The 15,075-nt window shown below is 43.9% G+C and overlaps 1 protein-coding gene across 22 annotated transcripts in view; it reads left to right on the forward strand.

Annotated features, from left to right (window-relative positions):
- Positions 1-569: 569 nt before the first annotated feature.
- The window catches only part of mical3a (microtubule associated monooxygenase, calponin and LIM domain containing 3a), a 98,045-nt gene continuing 83,539 nt past the window's right edge, over positions 570-15,075 (forward strand). For 4 of the 22 annotated variants that reach the window (XM_048257087.1, XM_048257091.1, XM_048257089.1 and 1 more), the window contains exon 1: positions 631-898. The gene's annotated coding sequence lies outside the window, so the exon portion shown is untranslated. Of the gene's footprint in view, positions 899-5,343; positions 5,590-15,075 lie in introns of those variants that run through there. The other 18 variants (XM_048257082.1, XM_048257086.1, XM_048257088.1 and 15 more) reach the window with 13 other exon arrangements.

A 15,075-nucleotide genomic window follows, 5' to 3' on the forward strand; every position in this document is an offset into this window, starting at 1 on the left:
GTATGTGTGTGTGCATGCATGTGCGCGCATGCGTATGTGTGTGTGTGCCCGTACACACGTGTGTGTGTGTGTGTGTGTGTGTGTGAGTTATAAATAGGCTGCCTCAGTAGGAGTATCAGGGCTGAGCCAGCAGGTCACTCAGCCTCATATGGCAGTGCCGTTGTAGCGCCTTCATGTGGAATGGCCCACTGTGAGTCAGGATATTTATGTGTACATATGTGTGTACTGTATGTGTATGTGTGTGTGTGTGCGTGTACAACTGTGTTCTGGACGAAATAACCATTTAAAATGCAACCTAAACAACAGACTTATTATGATAACAGATACATCTCCACACACACACACACACACACGGATGCACACACATCACACGCACACACACACACACACACTACATAAAATAAATACATTGTCTACACACAGAAACAGCAATGTGTTGACATCTGCTGTATTTGCTTTCCTTGACAACTCATTAAGATTTGTGTGTGTATCTGTGTGTGTGTACGTGTGTGTGTGTGTGTGTGTGTGTGTGTGTGTGTGTGTGTTTGTCTCAGCAGACAGTGCCCAGCAGTTCTCTATTGTGAAGCACTGATGCAGCGTCATCCTTAAGGGGTGGAGCCCACTCCCCCTCAACCAACTCCCTGCCCCCCCCCCCCCAACCCTGCCAATCCTCCTGCCTGATGCATCCAATGGCGTAAAAGAGAATCCATCCGGTAACCATGGCAACTTGCACCGGTTCAGGTTGCATGTCGTCGTGGTGAGAGAAGGAAGAAAGGGAGTGCAGAGAGAGAGAGACGGAAAAGAGAAGAGAGTGCGTGAAGAAGAGGAGGAGAGATAAAAGAAAAAAGAGATACCACTGGATAATTTCACCTCGCGGTCATTGCAGATCCTTCCTTCAGTAAGTGCTGCCCATCCTTTTCTCTCTCTCCCTCCCTCTATCTCTTTCTCATTTAGCTGTTTGATTGATGTGTCTGCTGTCAATCAGAGAATGGCTGTAGACGGGTTCTTTTGTGAAAAGAGGATGACATCATCACTGGCTGCCTTTGTAATGTGTGAGGTGTGGTGCATGTGTTTGTGTGCGTGTGTGAGCATATGTGTGTGTGTGTGTGTGTGTGTGTGTGTGTGTGTTAGGCAAGCTTAGCTGAGTTGACAGTCAGCTGCCTAAAGACTTACGTTTCAGGGCAAAACACCTGTGATAATATGGGTGGATCTTTTTGCATTTCTTTCTTTCTCTGTCTCTCTCCCTCTCTCCATCTCTTTCTTTCTTTATCTGTCTGCCTCTCTCTTCTCTCCCTCCCTTTCTCTCTCTTTCTCTCTCTCTTTCTCTCTCCCCTCTGAGCCCCTGTGATGTTTCATAATCGCATGTCTCATTTTTCAGAGAGTGGTATGCCTGAGTGCTCTCATTAGCTTCCAGTAATAGCTCTTTCTCCTAGCCAGGCTGCTTCCTCTAGAGTGAGTGTCAGGTGAGCGAGAGTGTGCTTGTGTGCGTGTGTGTGTATATGCGTGTGTGTGTGTGTCTGTGTATGTCTTTCTCTCTCTTTCTCTCTCTCTCTGTGTGTTTGTGTTTGTGTGTGTGTGCGCACACATGTATCCGTGTTAATATGTGTGTGTGTGTGTGTGCGCACACATGTATCCGTGTTTATATGTGTGTGTGTGTGTGTGTGTGTGTGTGTGTGTGTGTGGTTTTATGTAGAACAAACAGTAACACACAGGGTGGTGATACACACGCTACCACTGTATGGTTTAACTGAAGCCTACAGCAGATGAACTCCAGTTTGTTACAGGAATACTGCTGTTATGTGGTGGCTGGGGATGTGTTGAAAGGACCCAGTGCGTGTGTTGTGACTTATTCAGTGTATAGTCACAGAGAGGGAGAGAGTGATGAGTGTTTTATTTGTTGGTGCAAGGGCAAAAACCAGCACACTCCGGACACTGTAATTGTAAACTAGTGAATGGACTGTCACTGGCTATGTGTGCTGGAAAAGTCAGAATGTTATGTTTGTTTTTGCCATTTTATATTATTGTAGTTGGTCACTGCAAATTCTGGACGGATATTTACAGTATTTTGCTGATTTAGGAGAGTCAGAGCTAATCAGAAAATTACAGCACAGTTACCACATGATATTACCACAACTTGAAGGTCACCAGCATATCCTGTATGGTTTAGGTAACACAATTACCCCTCCCTTCACTGAGAATCTGAAGACCCTATGCTGACTCAAGCAACTTGGATGCCTGGCCAATGCATAGTCCAGGAAAACAGGTCTTTTCCGTCCAGGGGAAAATTGGCAGTTCCTCAAATAACAAGTCCCACTATGCTACTGAAAACACTGCTAATGTAAGCTACTGTGTGCAAGCTATAATTGCATGTTACATTTTAGATTCTTTCTTAATGAACCATGCTTTGTGCTCACATTAGTACTGTTCATTCTGTGTCAGTTGTTAAGAATAAATGAGCTCTGGCGTAATGTGTCATGTTGGGTTATTTTCCTCTTATTACAATAAATTGCTGCGTTGGCCGTTTTATAATTTTGTTAGTATTTCCTCTGAACTCTGTGACACTGAGTTTTCCCCTTTAGATTTGGCATAATGCTGAACACATGTTCCATCAGCTCACTACAGATTCTTCATTTGCCTCAGCATCATCCAGTGCTGAGCACTAAACGAAACCATACATCTGTGTGCTTTTGTGCAATTATGCCCTGACAGTGTTCTGCGATAACGTCACAGGTGCATTACAGGAAATAAACAGCCCCTTTTGATCACAGTTCACTACGGTAATGGAGAACAAATGGGCACAGAACGTTCTGGCATTGCTTTTTAATTGTGTGTGGAATTTAGTTTATGTTACAGCATGTGGGAACTCTGATGCTTTCTCGAAATGCTTTTTAATCTGTGATAATGGCCTCGTGCAAGCCTGTGTCACTGAGTTCGAAGGACATCTGTCATAAACTCAGCAGTTTTTTGGGGTCCACACTGGCTTTCCAGGCATGGTCATGGTTTTGTGGAATTACATCTGAACTGAGAGAGATGATGTCAGTTTGGAAAAGTCTGGGGCTCTTATGTATGCATGCCTGGTTTGCATGCATGGTGTGTGTGAGTGTGTGTGTGTGTTTTACTGTGTTTGTTTGATAGTCCCTATCATAGATTCCTGATGAGAAGTAAGTGGGTGCTATAGAGACCAGGCATTGGTTGACCAAAGTAGTGACTGTGTATGTGTGTGTGTGCGTGTGCGTGTGTGTTTGTGTGTGTGTGTAATGTATATGTGTGTGTTATCTGGGAAAAGGGGTGCTGGATGTGTACTGACAGCCAGCGAGCTTTAATCTCAGACGTGCGAAAAGCTGATGGTGTCCCTGGAGGGGATTCTCCTACAAGTACCAACTGCTGTGTGTATGTGTGTGTATTTGTTTGTGTGTGTGTGTGTGTGTGTATGTTTGTGTGTGAGAGAGAGTTATGGGCATAGACGGTTTTGTGTGGCTCCTATGTTTGTGTGTATGTGTTTGTTTGTTTTGATGTATTTTGCTTGTTTGTGTATACAGTATCTGTAGTGTCTGTAAATATGTTTTTGTAGCAGGTCATTTGGTATTGTTTATAGCATGTGTTCTGCAGTGTGTGTGTGTGTGTGTGTGTGTGTGTGTGTGTGCGTGTGTGTGTGCTTTGTTTGAGAGGTGTAATGGGTGGAGGGTGGAGGTACAGTATCTGTAGTAGTCGTCCCGGAGCCCCTCAGAAAAATAAGATAAGGGGATATTTTAGTAACTGTGTATCTTCTGCTTATCTACTGAAGTCACATTCTCAAGTGCTCGCATGCATGTATCTCCCGACACCCTTGTGTCTGTTTGCGAGGCTGCGAGCGAGTGAGTGAGGGAGGAGCACACTCTCAAGTGGTTAATTTCACCAAGGGGACAATGTGTTGACCCTGAGCTCTGGCTGATCAAGAGGCTTTGCTGGGGGTAGCCGCATACTCATAGGTCCAATAGCACTACACATGCAGAGGGAATCATCTGTGCTGGACAGTTCTGTGGAAATGTCTAGCTCCACAGGATAAAAAAGAAAAAAAGACAGAGAGAGAGAATGAAAAAGAGAAAATAAGAAAGAAAAAGAATATAGATGTGTATCTTACAAAATGGAGCCAGAAAGAAAGTGAAAAAGAAAGATATAAGGAAAGAGAGAGATGAGGACAGACAGAAAGAGGAAATGAGTGTGTGTGTGTGTGTGTTTGTGTATCATGTTTTATTTCTCCCATGCCCTGAGCCTCCTGCCGGTGCCTCTCTCCTCCAGCGTGCATCTGAACTCTGCTGGATGATAGAGGCCATTGTGGCTGTGGGATAACTGGATCACACTGTTCTAATTGGTGCCTTGGTCACTGCCAGCTCCGCGGCTGCTGGTCAGGGGACAGCGGGCTGATACGTTAACTCCTGGTGCGCACACTTTCACTCAGCAGCTGACCAGTCTGCAGGACCAGGGCCATTTTATTCTTATGGCACACCTAAGACATTCAAGAATCAACATGAGGGGCTCAAACAGTTCGTCAATGTTGTTCATAAATTATGTTTTTGCATAGACATATTGCCCAGAAAAGGAAAAAAACCCCTCAAATTTGAGTGATTTTAGAGAAATAAATATACACATCTAATTAGGCTATATATTATTGCACCTACATTTGTGCATAATTCAGACTAAACCCACTACACACTAAAGTTGCTTCAATCAAAAAATATATATTAAAAAGTGCCTTAATCTACACCTTGGGGAGAGACATGAACTTTTAACATAAGTGGGTTTGAACAGATTGCACTGAATGTCCACTCTGAATGATGAGTGAGTGTATTAAACACCCACGCCCAATCAGGGTCAGTGTCTCAAATTAACAAAAATTGCCTATAGATCGCCAAACTGCCCATGTTGAAATCAATTCATAAATGTAATGTTCTACATTGTCATTCTCTGCGCAGTTATGTACCGCAAGCAATAGGCCTACCTTGCTGATATGCCAAATATGAAGACTGATTCATTTGAATGTTCTTGGATGCGATTTGTACTGCCTCCTTTTAATGCGTCACACAGGCTCCACCAATAGTATTAAAGGATATGGAACGCGCTACTACACTTCACATTAAGCAAGGGGACATGTAATATTTTACCGTGCAATATTTCATTGCTTGTCCAAAATGTGGAAAAAACACATAGTAATATTACTTTTTGGTGTATTGTTACACTTATTGACCTCATACTTTATTTGAGTTTGTTGTTTTCCGAACAAGTTACAACTCTACTCCCGCATTTCCCCCCCTACAGTTTTCAAACACATGCGCCTTGCCCAACTCCTGGGAGGTTCGCTTTAGCGCCTTCTCAACTGCTGCCACCACGACTACGGCTCCCTGTTCGCCAACTTGATCAATGCCCAAATCTTTTTTTCTGACTGTATATGCGTGCATCACAGCCTACATCTGACGAACCTGGATATACTTGCACGTGCCAGTAGTGGAATATATAATGGTTGTCCTTGTGGAATAGTATTTTTCCTCGAAGTGGACGAGCTGCAGGCGGTTTTGTAAACTGTCCATATTTTCGAGGATCCTCTTGCATTAGGTAAGGGAGCTAACATTCAAATGCGACACTTTTTTTGGACTGTCTCTTTTCAGCGCCATTGCTGCCACTTACTTGTTGTTAGACACATTAGGTTATTGGATACAGTGTGTTCGTGTCTACAAGATGTTTACATTGTATAAGATACCCTCTGCGTCGAGCTGACTGCACGGAATTGAAGCGCCCCTACTTGGGTAATCCTACACGTACAACATTCAAGCCTTGCCTAGCACTCGGCTGTCTGTCTGTCGGCACGGCAGTCTATTGATTTATTTGAGTTGTAGCAATTTGTCGAAGGGAGTGTCAAGGTCCCGGCTATGTGAGATTGAGAGAATACGCGCAATGTCTTGCATGGGCGGCTTTGATCTGTTGTTTCTACTGGTTATGAATGTAATTCAGAGTGCTCGAATCCAGAGCGCAACGTCTCTGTGTCCAGCGCTTGTGTAACCGAGGGATAGGTTAGATCAGAAAAAAACAAGCTTGATTGTGTTTGTTGGAAATACGGCTCTGTAGAAATGGATTTCCATGACACCAACAAGGAGTGTTGACATATTTTTCAAATTAATTATTTTGACACTACATTCCGGTGTGGCTTGATTGTGTTTATTCCATAATAGTTGTTAACATTGGAAGGCAAAGCCTTGGAAAATGCTTTCTACCTAAGACTGGCTGATGTAAGATGTCTTGTTCTTTTGTTATTATAACAACTGCCATGCGCATTTTAAGGGTATCAACATTAACCTAATTAATGGTGATAGCCTATGATGAATTCGGTTCGACCTGGTATCTCTTATGTCGGCACACGGAGTCCTTTGCCTGCAGGCTGAACTTGAAGCAATGTTCTTTAAACATATGGTGTGTTCCTGTTTGACACATACAGACCCTTATGCACATTGCATAAGAATACCATGTTGCCAGGTCTGTCTGAATTTAAGGGATTGTGTGAAGCGTGAGTGATGATGAGCAAGAACAACACCACCCATTTCCTAGACCAGCAAGCCAAGACAGAGAGCCTATTACCTGTCCTGTTCAGATTATCACATTCCTCCACCGGCACGGCACGCCTTTGGAGGTTGGTTCGGAGAACCCGCATTGATTGCCACGTCAAGTTCCAACAGTGGGTGATCGCAGCATTTGCTGGAGCCTGTTCAGAATGACGTCTGAGTTCGTATCCTGACCCGCCTTGTAAAGAAAGCCTCCGTTCTGAGAGAGTTTGACCCAGACCTGACCTTGTCGTTATCATCACTCATTCAGCTTTGTCGGGCTGGTGTACTGGTCAGATAAAGGGAATAAAAGCACGGGTCAACATCCACTGTCTCAAAAGCTTTTTTCTCTTAATGAAACAGGGTGCGTTGGAACACCAGGGGCCATTATACTCCATTCTCCACTGATGGCAGACAGTGATTGTTATATATATATGGTGGACACAGAGGGCTTTTTCATGTGTGTGCGCGCGCATTGTGTCTGTACATTAATGTATTTTAGCAGTATTCCTGTGTACAGCATTGCCATTGCCCCAGATGTCTAATATAGATTGACTCAGAAAAATTGCCCTGGGGTGAATCACTTTGGAAACTGTTCCCTTGTGTTCCATGGATGTTGCTGCCTCCTTTGGTACGGGTCTAGGACTGGGTGGTTGGTTAGTGGGTGTTAGTGTGTCCAATTACATTTATTACTCTGACCGTTAAATTATGCTGTTCTCATGAGAAATTAACAATGTGCGGGACCTATAGGGATAAACATGCTTCATTGGTTTGGAGGTGAATTTGGGCCATCTGGAAGTTGCGATGGTATCTGCCTAGCCTCCATCCTTCTCACAAGTAGCCTAGAAATCTAGACACACCCTAGCGGCAGCAAATTATATTTGCTGCCAGGGCTAGTCTAGCAACTCTCTGTTGGCTTGTGAGCTCGAAAAATTAAACTTCTATCAGGCCAATCAAATCGTGTATAGAGTCGTTAGGCGGGCTTAACATAATGATTGATGGCAGAGTTGCAACGGTTTGGTATGAATTCCCTGCTACTTGAAAACAAATAAGATAATGTTGCTGTTGGCGAACAGTGTGACACGAGTTAAGCTTTTATTAATTTTGCAAAAGTTTGAACTAGCCAACTAGCTCCGCTGGTGGGAAAACGCATGGGACTCATCGCGCTGTCCTATTGCGTGCAGAGGGAATTTGAAAGACAACCGATTATCCCGCCCCTCAGACTGAGCACTCCGAACGATGAATGCCCAGACCCTATATCTTAATGTGGGTCTGGCTCGTCAGGCTAACTCACAAGCATAATCTCTGAAGCTCTATTCCTTTCCTTCTCTCTTTCCTTCCTGAGTGAGTGTGAATGACGGACTGTCTGGATGAGGGTGTGAAAGAGAGAGACAGAGAGAGAGAGAACACGCGGGGTTGACACTCTGAGAGAGAGAGAGAGAGGGGGGAAGAATCCTATGCGTTTGCTGAGTAAGCAAAGCCCCAGCTGATTACAGTGGGCTCCAACTCCCAGGATGTGTGTGTGTGTGTGTGTGTGTGTGTGTGTGTGTGTGTGTGTGTGTGTGTGTGTGTGTGTGTGTGTGTGTGTGTGTGTGTGTGGAAAGGAAGAGTGAAGAGACCACTGATTATAGGGATGGTGAGATCTCCAGAACAGCACTAGATTAGACGTTTGGCTGCAGACGTGTTGGCTTCTCCTCTTGTCTGTCTTTCTTCCATATCCCTCAGGAGACAGTGGGAGAGAAGAGGGGGGGGGGGCATGTTTTTCTCTATCGCCAAAGCTGATGGTGAAAGAGCAGAGCATGTCATTGCTTTGTTAGACCACACTGACTCACTGGAGGGTTTAGCTGGACCATCGGATCCTTCTTTTGTCATGGCCCACTGCACCTGAACAGCAGTGGTTTCACAATATGCCAGAGAAACTTTATAATGGGCACAGAGGGCTTTTTCGTGTGTGTGTGTGTGTATAAACCTAGTCTGGCCTTAAAAGGAGACATAGAAGCTCAAACGTGGCCGGTTGTTTTGTTTTGGGTTGTAGACACTCTGCTCCTTTAGGAATTTAGTGGCGCTGCTGGCGGGCATCTCTCCGATTTGAAGATTGGGCAGCTTGGCCCGCCGGACCATTTTATTTTATTCCTCCCGGAGACGACGTTGCAGCTGGTGGAAAATGCGCTGCAGCCGTTGCGAGCCGTCTCTGTTGGCGTGTGGAAACCCAGACGCTGGTGGCTGTGGACGTTCTCTTTGACCGCGCGCCAAAGGAAGGATAGATGCCGAGTTTAATGCTCACTCACTGTGTGAGAGCCAAGCTAATAACATATCGCCTTCCAGACTGTGTGGGGAATATGGATATGCCCTCCACTGGCTTCCACCGTTGTACCCTTGAGCAAGGCACTTAAACCTGAGTTGCTCCGGGGACAAAGGCCCTTGTAATGTAATTGACATAAGTCGCTTTGGAGAGAAGTGTCTGCTGAATGAATACATGTTAATGTTAATCTGCATCGTCACAAACAACAGGAACAACAACAACAAACACCTACAACAAACACAACAAAACAAATATATCGGTTCAGGGAGACACATGGAGAACTCCAGAGTCTCACTCTATGTATGGGATCCTGTAACCTAGCCTAAATATTGCCTGAGTTGAAGCCGAGGTTGAGCTGAGTTTAATGGCTCCGCTTGTCCAGCATAATGTACGCTAGGCTAGTCCGTACAGATGCACATGTTTCTAATAATAGTCATGAGACGTAAGAACCCTGCAGTGTTTGTTTTTGAATCACGAGCGGGTTCAGCAACAGTCATTTGCTGTCGGGTTTGTTATCTAAGTTTGCTATCAGAGATAGTGTTGCCCTTGTGTGTGTGTGTGTGTGTGTGTGTGTGTGTGTGAAGGCATGTTTATAATGGCAAATGTGTTTCTAATTGTATTTTGTGTAGAGGGGTGGAGATTTCACAGGTAGCTGTGGCTCCAGGAGGGAGGGGGAAGTCAGTTTGTTTTACCTGCCTGGGAAAACAGTGTAATGGAAGTGTGTGTGTGTGTGTGTGTGTGTGTGTGTGTGTGTGTGTGTGTGTGTGCACACGCTTGTGTGTGTGTGTGTGTGTGTGTGTGTGTGTGTGTGTGTGTGTGTGTGTGTGTGTGTGCGCGCGCGCGCGCGCACGCACATGAAGCAGAGTGTGTGTGTTTACTTTTAAACCATCAGGTGACCCTTGATCCTCTCCAAACGGAAAGGGCGCACAGCGGGAGAGTGTGCAAGTGTCGTCACACTGACCTCATTCAATTAGACTCCTTCAGAGCTGGAGACGAAGCGCCTGTCTGGAGTCCTTTTGAATTGTGTGTGTGTGTGTGTGTGTTTTGTAGGAGGAAGATTATAGCAACTGTCACTTGGCATGCACAGTGAATAGTGTCTCCCTGACCGTGACTCCCTCTAGTCCCTCTGTCTGTCCAGTTTATTCACTATTATTCTTTGCTTTTGTTTATGTAAAGCACATTGAATTTAGCCTGATGAGTTGTTCGCAGTGCTCAGTCCGAGGGGCAGGATAATCGGTTGTCTTTCAAATTCCCTCTGCACGCAATAGGACAGCGCTATGAGTCCCATGTGTTTTCCCACCAGCAGAGCTAGTGGGCTAGTTCAAACTTTTGCCAACTTAAAAAAAGCTTAACTCGTGTCACACTGTTGGCCAACAGCAACATCCATCTTCTTTGTTTTCAAGTAGCAGGGAATTCAAGCCAAACCGCAACTCTGCCATCAATCATTATGTTAAGACCCGCCTAACAACTCCATACACGATTTGATTGGCCTGATGGAAGTTTAATTTTTCGAGCTCACAAGCCAACGGATAGTTGCTAGACTAGCCCTGGAAGCAAATGTAATTTGCTGCCGCTAGGGTGCGTCTAGATTTCTAGGCTACATTGAATTGTCACTGTGTACGAAATGTGCTGTATAAATAAACATGCCTTGCCTTGGCTGTAACTGACCCCAGTCCCTCTGTCTGTTCGGTAGACTGTGCATGTGTGCTTAGAGGGGTTTCAGCTGGATGATCAGGTCAGATCAGCTTAGGTCAGGGCAGGTCAGGCAGGTCAGGCAGGGCAGGGCAGGGTAGGTAAGCTCTCTGTGTACTCAGGGCTTAAAATTCATTTTTCAAAATGGGGGGGAATTCCCTCCTTAGGTTATTCATGTAGGGGATTTACACAATTTAGGGGAGGAGGGTGTCGATTCTGATACCAAGTCAAAATTGCGATTTCAATGCTTCGATACTTTTAAAAAAAAAAGTGTTTGATTTTGGGGCCCCCACCACCCTGGCGTCATCAGTAATATATACTGTAGTGGGATCATTCACAACAGTGGACATCCTAGATTCTGCTTGACTCTCTCCACACACACAAACACACACTGAAAATGATAGCTTATGTGATATGTTTCTATCATATATTTTTGAATTCATATAGAGTGTATTTATTTAATAATGCATTTTTTTTTAAAAAGTATAGCATTTTACTAGTAATTACTAGTAGCTAAACATATTTAGTCATTTGAATGCCTCATATTGACGTTTAACCTATAACACTTAGGCATATCTTTAATGTGGTGTAGGTCCAATTGAGTGCACATTGCTGATGAGTAGGAGTAATTGAGTGCCTGTCACTTTAAGAAAATACGCGAGAGTAATTCTATGGAGTAATTAGCCCCCTTCAACCTGACGGTTTTAGGCTATAGTCGCTGGTGAATAAAAGTTGTGCATAGTGCGGTATGTGTATGCAAATCATTATGTTTTCTATGTCATTAGATACAATAAATGTTCAAAAACTAACATGTCGAAGACAATCTTTCTGGGATCAAGTGTTGACGTGACCTGAGCTAGCAGGATAGTTACCAAGGAGCTCTTTCCAGATGTAAAAGTTTGCCATGGTAGCGAGCCTATTTGCGTAAAGCGCCATTAGGTTCTCTCTCTCTCTCTCTCTCTCTCTCCGTGTGTGTGTGCGTCTGCATGAGGCTATGTTCAATTCAACTTTCGGTAGTTGATCAGTCCGGTCAATAGCACGCATTTCACGCTTATAGCGATTGGCTATATTAGCGTCATCAGACAGGCTGTAAAGTGTATGCGAGAATTTCGCATTATGATGGCTAGAGTTGCGGGGACTTGAACAAATTATCGCCAATACCATAATCCGAAAGTGAAATTTAAGCCCTGGTACTGTACTTGAAGCTTCAGTTTCTGCTTTACTTGTTATTGATCCTGGCTATGGCCCCCAATGCACATACATATACACACACAGACGCACACTCATACATACACACACACACACACACACACACACACACACACTTTGTTTGCACTCCGTTACCATCAGCTCTGTAGTCACCTTCCCGCTATTATATGTGGTGATGGCAGCTGAGTGGGGAATTCTGGAATGCAGGAACTTTCCAACCAGGAAGTCTCCAACGCTTCCAGGCTGAAGGACCTGAAACCGACTTCCCAGGGACCACCCCGAGGCTGGTCGGACTGACCTGGATTTGGGATCCAGAAACAGTAATGGGCCACTCTGGCTCTGACACGGTTTAGGACGGGGACTGCTCTGGGCCAGAATCCAGGCGCTGGCAGGGTTGAGTGGTTTCTAAGAGGAAAAGAGGGGAAGAGGAGAGAGGGAGGGAGAGAGAGAGAAATGAATGGATGACGGCTGACTAATTTGATCCAGGTGGCTGCTGTGACAAGATTGGAATGTACCACCATGAGTCTCCATGTGCAACCCTCACTCCGTAAGGTCAATGGTTTGACCTTATACACACTGTGTTGATTTTTCTCGTCACTATTTTATTCTAACACATGCATGCACACACACCCAAACACACGCACATGCACACTCACGTACACACACACACACACACACACACACACACACACACACACAGATGCATGTCTCACCTTAGACCAGTGTTTTTCAACCACTGTGCCGGGGCACACAAGTGTGCCGTGAGAGATCATCAGGTGTGCCGCAGAAAATTACCCAAATGTCACTCACTGGTCAGAAAAGCAACTGTTGCATCAAATTTATAACCACATGCTCTCATTGATTGTATGATTGCACTATTTGTGGTATGCAGGCATTATTACAACGGGGGCCCCATATCCAGTATTCACAGAATCATCACATATCCAGTTCATAACAACATTTAAATTAGATATAGTCAGTCATCTACAAATAAAACAGAGGGTGCATGTTTTATTGAGCAGAGGGGTATTTCACAAAGGCAGAATTAAGACATCCAAGATAGAGTGATAAAAGCGAGGTTTGACATAACGTTGTCTAGTCATCCTAAGCTCAGCTTCGTTTCACTAATGCCAATCCAGGATGAGTAGGGCGACGCTATGTCAAGCCAGGTGTAAGTAATTCAGGATGTGTGCGGCGTTCTTGTTTCTGCTCCAAAGTGCCCACGGTTGGAATAAAAAAAAGACAGCGAGGAAAATGGCGTCATTCACACAAAGTGAACAACGGCTTTTGACATAGACTAACAATTAAAGTAAAAGTTGTCCTTTTTTGGAATGGGGAATCATGGCTATTTCTGTAAAACAGCAGGAGTAGTGGTAGACCAACTGAATGCAAATTCGTATGCACCCGTGTGAGTGCTTCCTTGTCTCGAACATAGCGTCAATAAGAAAAGCTTGCCACTCTGCACATAGTATGATACCAATATTAATATTGTAGTTGAAAATACCTTGAAAACTTGCCCCTCCACTCCCAATCAACTACAGTAGGCCTAGGCTATTCATCAAAGCGTCTATCAATAAAATAAGCAAATAATGAGTACCTATAACCTATGTTAATAATTATAAGGCTATCACAATTTAAATAATAACCATATGGTAGTAGGCAGACAATCTGTTTTTGTTTCGCGAGCAAATACATTTAGGCAAATAGTTTATAAATGGAATAAAAGCTCCTTAAAATTAGCATGGAGGTCTGATGTGAATGACAGCTAGCAAGAACCAATAGGCGACATAATTACCATTAGAATTAACTTAGCTTGGCTGTTAGCCATCTCTTTGTGAAACCAAGTCAAGGCTAAATTCATCAGGATAACCCTAAAATCCCAGCTTAATCCCTTATCTAGGTTTTGTAAAATACCCTTCAGGTCTTGCATAGAAGCCATAATAAAGGCCATATCTGTGTATTATTTAAAATTTTAGGCTATGGTATATTTATTTTTTTTTCTTCACACAGGATGTTAGTGTGCCGTGGGACATTTTAAGTGTCAAAAGTGTGTCATGGCACAAATAAGGTTGAAAAACACTGCCTTAGACGATGAACTTTTGAGATAAGAAACTCAGGAAACGCAGAGAACTAGCCTTTAGTAGTCACTACTGAGAAAGTACCCTACCCTCCCACCCCCAAATCTGTCTGTCACACACACACACACACAGTCAAAGAATGATTTTCCCACACCTCTACATCATATCCACACACACACACCCAAACACACACATGCACACTCACACACACACACACACACACACACACACACACACACACACACACAGATGCATGTCTCACCTTAGACCAGTGTTTTCAACCACTGTGCGGGGCACACAAGTGTGCCGTGAGAGATCATCAGGTGTGCCCCAAGAAAAAATTACCCAAATGTCACTCCACTGGTCCAGAAAAGCAACTGTTGCATCAAAAAATTTATAACCACATGCTCTCATTGATTGTATGATTGCACTATTTGTGGTATGCAGGCATTGTACAGCAGGGGCCCCATATCCAGTATTCACAGAATCATCACATATCAGTTCATAACAACATTTAAATTAGATATAGTCAGTCATCTACAAATAAAACAGAGGTGCATGTTTTATTGAGCAGAGGGTATTTCACAAAGGCAGAATTAAGACATCAAGATAAGTGATAAAGCGAGGTTTGACATGCGTTGTCTAGTCATCCTAGCTCAACTCGTTTCACTAATGCCAATCCAGGATGAGTAGGGGCGACTATGTCAAGCCAGGTGTAAGTAATTCAGGATGTGTGCGGCGTTCTTGTTTCTGCTCCAAAGTGCCCAGGTTGGAATAAAAAGAAGCGGAAAATAAGCGTCATTCACACAAAGTGAACAACGACTTTTGACATAGACTAACAATTAAGTAAAGTTGTCCTTTTGGAATGGGGAATCATGGCTATTTCTGTAAAACAGCAGGGGTAGGCGTGGTAGACCAACTGAATGCAAATTCACATTATGCACCCGTGTGAGTGCTTCCTTGTCTCAGGCATAGCGTCAATAAAAAGCGCTTGCCACTCGCACATAGTATGATATACCAATATTAATATTGTAGTTGAAAATACCTTCGAAAACTTGCCCCTCCACTCCCAATCAACTACAGTAGGCCCTAGGCTATTCATCAAACGTCTATCAATAAAATAAGCAAATAATGAGTACCTATAACCTATGTTAATAATTATAAGGCTATCACAATTTAAATAATAACCATATGGTAGTAGGCAGACAATCTGTTTTGTTTTGCG

This window comes from Alosa alosa, chromosome 11, assembly GCF_017589495.1.
Source record: "Alosa alosa isolate M-15738 ecotype Scorff River chromosome 11, AALO_Geno_1.1, whole genome shotgun sequence".
Lineage (NCBI taxonomy): Eukaryota > Metazoa > Chordata > Actinopteri > Clupeiformes > Clupeidae > Alosa > Alosa alosa.